Source organism: Gouania willdenowi, chromosome 14 (genome assembly GCF_900634775.1).
Source record: "Gouania willdenowi chromosome 14, fGouWil2.1, whole genome shotgun sequence".
Classification (NCBI taxonomy): Eukaryota; Metazoa; Chordata; class Actinopteri; order Blenniiformes; family Gobiesocidae; genus Gouania; species Gouania willdenowi.
In genome coordinates, this window is record NC_041057.1 from 6924152 (window position 1) to 6931226 (window position 7075).

The following is a 7075-nucleotide window of genomic DNA, read 5'->3' on the forward strand; positions in this document are numbered from 1 at the left end:
CATTGGCAGAGCCAGGTCCAGGTGTACATGGAAAGTGGGGGAGAGGTCAGAGCGATACTTTACTTTATTTCATTTTTATCATGTCATGAGTGATCGTAAATAGTCTCCCTTAATGTTAAGGGATTTAATGATGTTGTTAGAGGCAAAATATCCTTGCTTTTCTGAAAAAGGAGAAAATTCAAATTATTGACAGAAACTCACTTAAATGACTTGGAGCATCTCAAATTTAGGAGGTCCTGGGTGGGACATGTGTTGTATTCATCTTCTAACACAAATAGCAGAGGTGGAGCTATATTATTCTACCACAGTCTCCCATTTACCTTAGAGTCAACTATAAAAGATGATGATGGCCGCTATGTCCTCATCTCAGGTAATCTTAATGGGGAACAGATTCTCATTGGTTCCATATATTGCCCTAATTCATAGGATGCTGCCTTTCTCCCAAAGCTTTTATCTGAGGTCTCATCAATATTGACCCCATATGTTGTATTAGCGGGTGACTTTAATTGTGAGCCTGACCCAAGCATTGACCAGGCCCCACATAAGTCTAGCCCAATCTCTCAGAAGAGCCTTAGGCTGAAAGGGTTCTGCCATGAATTAGAGCTGTTTGACACTTGGAGAATAACTAGTCTCAGGAGAAGAGATTATACTTTATTTTCCAATTCCCATCAGACATTTTCAAGAATTGATTTTTTTGGCGCTGGTCACTTGAGCACCCTGATGACAGTGGGAGGAACAATTCATCAAATAGCACTTGTCCTGTTGTTTCTGACACATCAATATCAGCTGTTCTCTCTACAAGATCAACTACGGCCAATCGGAGGCCATGCTATTGGGTGGTACGTTTGATCTGTCTCTATCTACCAACTGTCCCTTCAATCTGTCTCCCACACGCTTTACCAACCTTCGGATAGGAATTTCACCAAACATGTCAGAGCTGTGGAAGCTGAACATCTCTCCCATAGCAACTAAAATAAAGAAGGACTTAGATAGCAAAATTTCCCCCATCTCTTATAGGGCTTAATCAAAATGAATGTATTCCCCAGGTTATTATACTAATTACAAATGCTACCCTTATGGATCTCCAAGAAGGTTGCTCATGATATAGAGAGAGCATTCTCTAGATTCCTATGGTACGGCAAGAGACCCAGGCAGAAAATGAAAACACTACAGCTGCCCTCCAACAAGGGAGGCTTGGGAAAACTTGCCAAACATAATTCTTTACAACTGGGCATGTCATGCTCGCTTCCTGTGAGAATGGCTGCATGTTTATTATGAGTCCAAGCCCTGTCTAGATTCATGGCCCTCTCTGCCATCCTCACTATGGAGCTTGGTCATAGTGATAAGAAAAAGCTACACAAGGATATTAAGAATAACCCGATAATTTACAACACAATTAGAGTGTGGCAGGAAATCTGTTAATACTTAGAGGAAGTTATACCTCATTCTTAACCCCTATCACAGGGAACCTGAATTTCCCCCCAGGTCTCCATCCCAATATTTTCAATATGTGGCATGTCAATGGGGCGCGTGTGATTAAAGATTTGTACCACAATAGGATATGAATGTATTTACAACAACTGCAGTCCAAATTCGGTATCCCTAAGAACATTATTATGGTTTTCTCCAGGTCAGGCACTTTGTTGGATCAAAGACCTTACCCCCTCCTGATCTAGTCATGTATAGTGATGTAGAGAGGTTCCTTGTTTCCCAGAGAGGCATCACTCGTTTTATCTCCTCCTCCTATGCATTGCTATGCTCTCTTAGTCCAGGTGATATTACAAGCATTGCGCAGAAGTGAAATAACGCAGAGTATATTGAGGATGACTGGCAGGAGACCATTGAAGTATTTAAATCCACCTTTACATGTAATAGATTGAGACAGTATAACTACACGTAACTCCTTACATACTAAATAAAATGGACCCTCGGTTCTCACCTTTGTGTAACAAGTGTCAGAGAGATTGGAACATATTATTACTTCTGGAAATGTAAAATGATAAAAAAAGATTTTGGGGTACAATTTCACAGGAACTGATTGGCATATTTCATGCAAAAGTTAGGAGGGACCCAGGACTCTTCAATCTCGGCCTCCCCTCAAAGGAGGTGGCTAACTCGTTTAAAGTTCAAACTATGTGAAAAATTGCTATTATTGGCCAAAAAATGTATTTTAATTAACTGGATCAAAGATAAACCATCTACTGTTACATTATGGTATAGGGAAATATTCAGGGTCCTCCCCCAAGAAAGACTGCAGTTGCGAAGGGTAACGAGAGGTTTTTCGATGAAATGTGGGCTCCTCTGCTTGACTACCTTAGGATTTGACTCGGCTAGTGATGAGGGGGCAGTTTTCCCTAAAATGGTTGCGCCCCCCTGAGATAAATCCACAAGTGTCTTCTGTTGTACTGTACTGTGAAGATGAAGGGGGCAGTAGGCTTTGACATTTTCTTTCTACTGTATATGAATGGCTATGTGTGCGCGTGTGTATATATATATATATATATATATATATATATATATATTAATACTGTTTTTTTTTCCTTTTCTTTTATCTATCTCTGTTACTGACATGATGGCAAAATGTTTAACTTGTTTAACTTGTGTTTCTGTTGAAAACCAACAAAAATATGTTACGAAAAAATTAAATAAAAAGAATATCAATTTCTAAGTCAGGGACAGGCAACTTTTATCACCACGGGGGTCACAAAAAATGTGCTTGTCCAATCCGAGAGTCAAACTTTTAGAATTCATGACAGCATTAGCAGAATGACCAATCTGAACATCAATCAAGAACTAAGTTTTTTGGGGTTATTTTTGATTATTCTTGTTTTTTGTTTTGCTTTTGCATTCATTTTGTATAATTTTGTATATTTTTCTCACATTTTGCATGCTTTTGTAGTGTTTTGAGTCAATATACATTTTTATGTAGTTTTGTGTGTTTTTCAGTAACAAAGTTTATATTAAAATCACTGCTTTTTATATGTGAAGATCACAAAATGAAGAAAACATGTCTCGAAAAAAAAACCAAAAACTTTCTGGAATATTAAATATATCTAGGTTCATATGCAACATTACATATTCACTATGAAATGCTCACTGTAAATTCAAACCATGTAAACACCAACAATTATCTTATTCAAATGTCTTATTCAGTGAAATATAAAATTGGTTTTTGTATATTTTTTAATTATTTTTGTGGTCAATGGTGCCGGCGGGCCACAAATTATTGATTTCATGACAGAGGCTGCGGGCCAGTGGAAATTTGAACACGGGCCGCAATTGGCCACCGGGCCGGACTTTGGACATGCCTGATCTAAATAATATGTTTAATGGGAGGAGATTTGCACATTCTCTGTTCTTTCGCTCTCAGCTCTCACAGTCTAGACTCTAAACCATCAGTGCCTTTAGTTGTGTTTCTGTGTGCAATTGGTCATGTAATGGAGTAGAGCAAGGGTTCTCAATTTTGGGGTGAGGACCCCATTTGGGGTCATGAGACACTGGGAGGGGGTCGCCAGATGCCTTCAAGACACTACATATATTTTTTGAACAATTTGAGCCTATTTTTGCTTATTTTTACCATTTTTCTTTAACTACACCACACTTTAACTGATTTTCATCACTTTTTCTTGCAAGTGTTTGCTCCTTTCATGCATTTTTTGCTATACATACTCCCAATCCTGTCACTTCATCATATTCCAATGCCTTTTCTGAATTTTTTTTTCCACTTTCATTACATGTTCAGCACTTATAAACCCTTCCCACCACTTTTCCCACCTAATGTCTCATATCTTGATTCTTGACCTATTATTGTCACTTTTAAGTTATGTTTTCACCATATTTCATGCTTATTTTTTGCCAATTAAACCACATTCATGATTTGTCATGCCCATTAGCCAGTCTAATCTAATTGTTCCTAAGTATTGACACATTGAACCCTTTTTCTGTCCGTTTTGGTCACTGTAATTTGTAACTTTTAATCAATTTCACCACCTTTTCCACCATTTTTGTTCACTTTTAACCCATTTTATTTCTGATTAAAACAATGACTTACGTCTTTAAGATGACTATACTACGGCACAAATAATAATAAACTCTGGGCTAAATGAGTAAAAAAGGTCAAATTAAAGACTAAAGTGCAGTCACTCGCAAATGACTGGATTTAACCTTTAATCCCATGCTGTGAACACTCGATCATACTTTCCCAGACTAAGCACCATCTTTTAATCCTGATCACTTTTACTCGCTCATATATTTGCAATGGACATAATGATCTGTTTGACCTTTGCGCATGTGGCCACAGGCATTTCCTTTAATCGTCCCATTCTGCTGTGGACATAAAAAGCCTGGGAGAATTTTTTCTGTGATCAACACACTGGGTTTTTCACTGTAGGGTTCTGATCTTCTTTGGACCACAGTTCAAATTTTTTTGGGGTGGAAAGTCGAATTCTTAGGAATGTTAAAGACTATAAGGCCACATATTTTAAATAAACTATTTGATGGTTTGAAAATAAAACAAAAGCAAAATGTCTTGATGGCTACACAGAGATTAGGAGTGCATGCAGTGCCACTAGGGGGCAATAGAACCCATATTATCATAAATGACACAGACAGAAGTACATACTAGAGCACTTTACCAACAGCGTTCTTCTCAATTATACTTATGTCCATAGTTATGCATATCTGTTGGTACATTTCCAAAAAATAATGTTTTTTCAACATAAAATAGTTTAATAAGTATGCTGTATAAATTGTCAAAAATCTGGTGATAATTTCCTGTATGAAGAAATAAAAATGCATATACACAAAAAATGTAGGCAGCAAATATAATATTGGTTTAAAAAAAAAGTTGTGAAGTTAAAAGTTCATAAGAAAGTTGAAAATAACAGGAGGGACCGAGAAATAAGACACAGAGCCCCTAAAGTCACGTAAAACACCAAACAAGGCCACATAGATCAACAAATCCAAGGTATTTCTTCAGACCAACGGGAGAATTTACTGACAAACAATTATCAATGGTTGAAATTGTTTTTGACTGCACTGTAAACAAATTGTTGTCAAATGGTCATGTAACCATTTGTGTACTGCATTGTGAGATCGTAAAGTTTCTTTAAAATGTTTATACTTCATTCTTGCAGCAATTTCTTGTGTTTCTTCGTCCAACCTTGAAAGCAATGATTAGTTTGGCGTCATTTTTGTTCTGATTTATTTATACTGTTCCCGGTGATATGACGACGCTGCACGAGACGGAAAACTTTGGTGTTTCCTTAGAAACACTACGAGATTGAAGTTGTAATATTTCGAGAATAAAGTCTTGATTTCATAAAACCGTAATATTTCAAGATTAAAGTCGCAATATTTTGAGAGCAGATCAGATTTTTATAAGAATAAAGCTGTATCCTAAAAAAAAAAAACTTGTAATGGTACAGCACGCTGAATTCCCAATAAACGCAACTAACAGCCCTTGAGTCAACCACTTCCAGTCAGTTCGCCCTCCACAATAAAAGTGGCTATTTGCTCCAAATCAGTCTGGTTCTTTAGTCGAAACAAACGCAAATATCTGCAAAGTGGCTTGAAAGTCCTTAAACTGATAACAGTGTGCTGATGATGGGCCAAAAGGCTCAATATTTCACCATATGTGAAACCTAAAGAGAAATAATCTCACTAAATATTTTACATTCTCCATAGCGCACAAGTGATCGCAACACAGAAAAGACCCTGTTTGTATTTCAGTTTTAATCTCATAAAATTACGACTTTATTCTAGAAATATTACAACTTTAATATTGAAATATTATGACTTTAATCATGAAATGTTATGATTTTGATCACATAACTTTGTTTTTGAAATATTACGACTTGGATCTTGTAGTGCCGAGATTTTTGATTTTGATTTTAATGTGGCTCTAATACTCCGTCATAAACCACAACATCAACATCCGTCATTGTTTTGGCTCAACTTTCTTTCAATCAAAAAACAATAGAAATGTCCCTTTGGCAGAGTTTTTGAGGGCACACAGGAATCAGTAGTGGATAAAAACAACTTTAGGATAAACTACAGGTAGAGTTTAAAAAATGTTACTGTAGTTATCACCTCCAGCAGCTTTAATGAGTTTTACGTATTGACGTAAAAGTTCTACGTGAGTACGTAAACAGTTTTAATGCGAGCGCCTAAAATTTCTACATGTATGCGTAAATTGTGCATAGGGTTGGTTACACGGAGAAGATGACTTAGTTGCACCGACGTCAATGACCCTGCGACCTGAGAGAGAATCAATTCATCAATGTCTAGACATCAGACAACACATCAATTCTCATAATAATAATAATAATAATGCATCAATTTTATATAGCGCTTTATCATAGACACTCAAAGACGCTTTACAGAATTTAGGCATTATTCTTTCACTCCACACTTAGTGGTGGCAAACTACTGTTGTAAGCCACAGCTGCCCTGGGGCAGACTGACGGAAGCGAGGCTGCCATAGTGCGCCATCGGCCCCTCTGACCACCACCAACACTCACTCACACACTACGTTCATACTAGGCAATGTAGGTGAAGTGCCTTGCCCAAGGACGCAATGACAGATACCACTGCAGCGACTGCCACCCCACTGTGGCACCTGGAATTCTCAGTGGTCTCCCATCCAACTACTAACCAGGCCCAGACCTGCTTAGCTTCCAAGATCTAACGGGATCGGGCAATGACAGGCTGGTGTGGCCTACTCTATTTATTTACACACTCGAGTACATTTTTTGAGCACTCCTTAACCTGTTTACGTACACACGCGATCACATAACTTTCTTTCAATTAAAAAAACATATAATTTGTTTTCACTTTAGGGACTACGTAGTATGCATTTTTTTGCTTGAAGAATGATAAAACATTAAAAAAGGTCAATTATATTCATCTCAAAGCAGTCCACCAGTCAAAAAATATCACAAATATTTAACATTGTTTGGCACATATGGGTTTCCTTTTTCGATAGAACTCAGGGGGAACTAATGGACACTCATAGAACTCAGGGGGAACAGTGTGGAAAAAGCAGCATGTTGTTGTGTTTAAAGTGTTTCCCTCT

General features: G+C 37.5%; 1 pseudogene; it reads right to left on the minus strand.

Moving 5' to 3' along the window:
- Positions 1-6607: 6607 nt before the first annotated feature.
- On the minus strand, positions 6608-6726 carry LOC114476289 (uncharacterized; annotated as a pseudogene).
- Between the last annotated feature and the right edge of the window lie 349 nt (positions 6727-7075).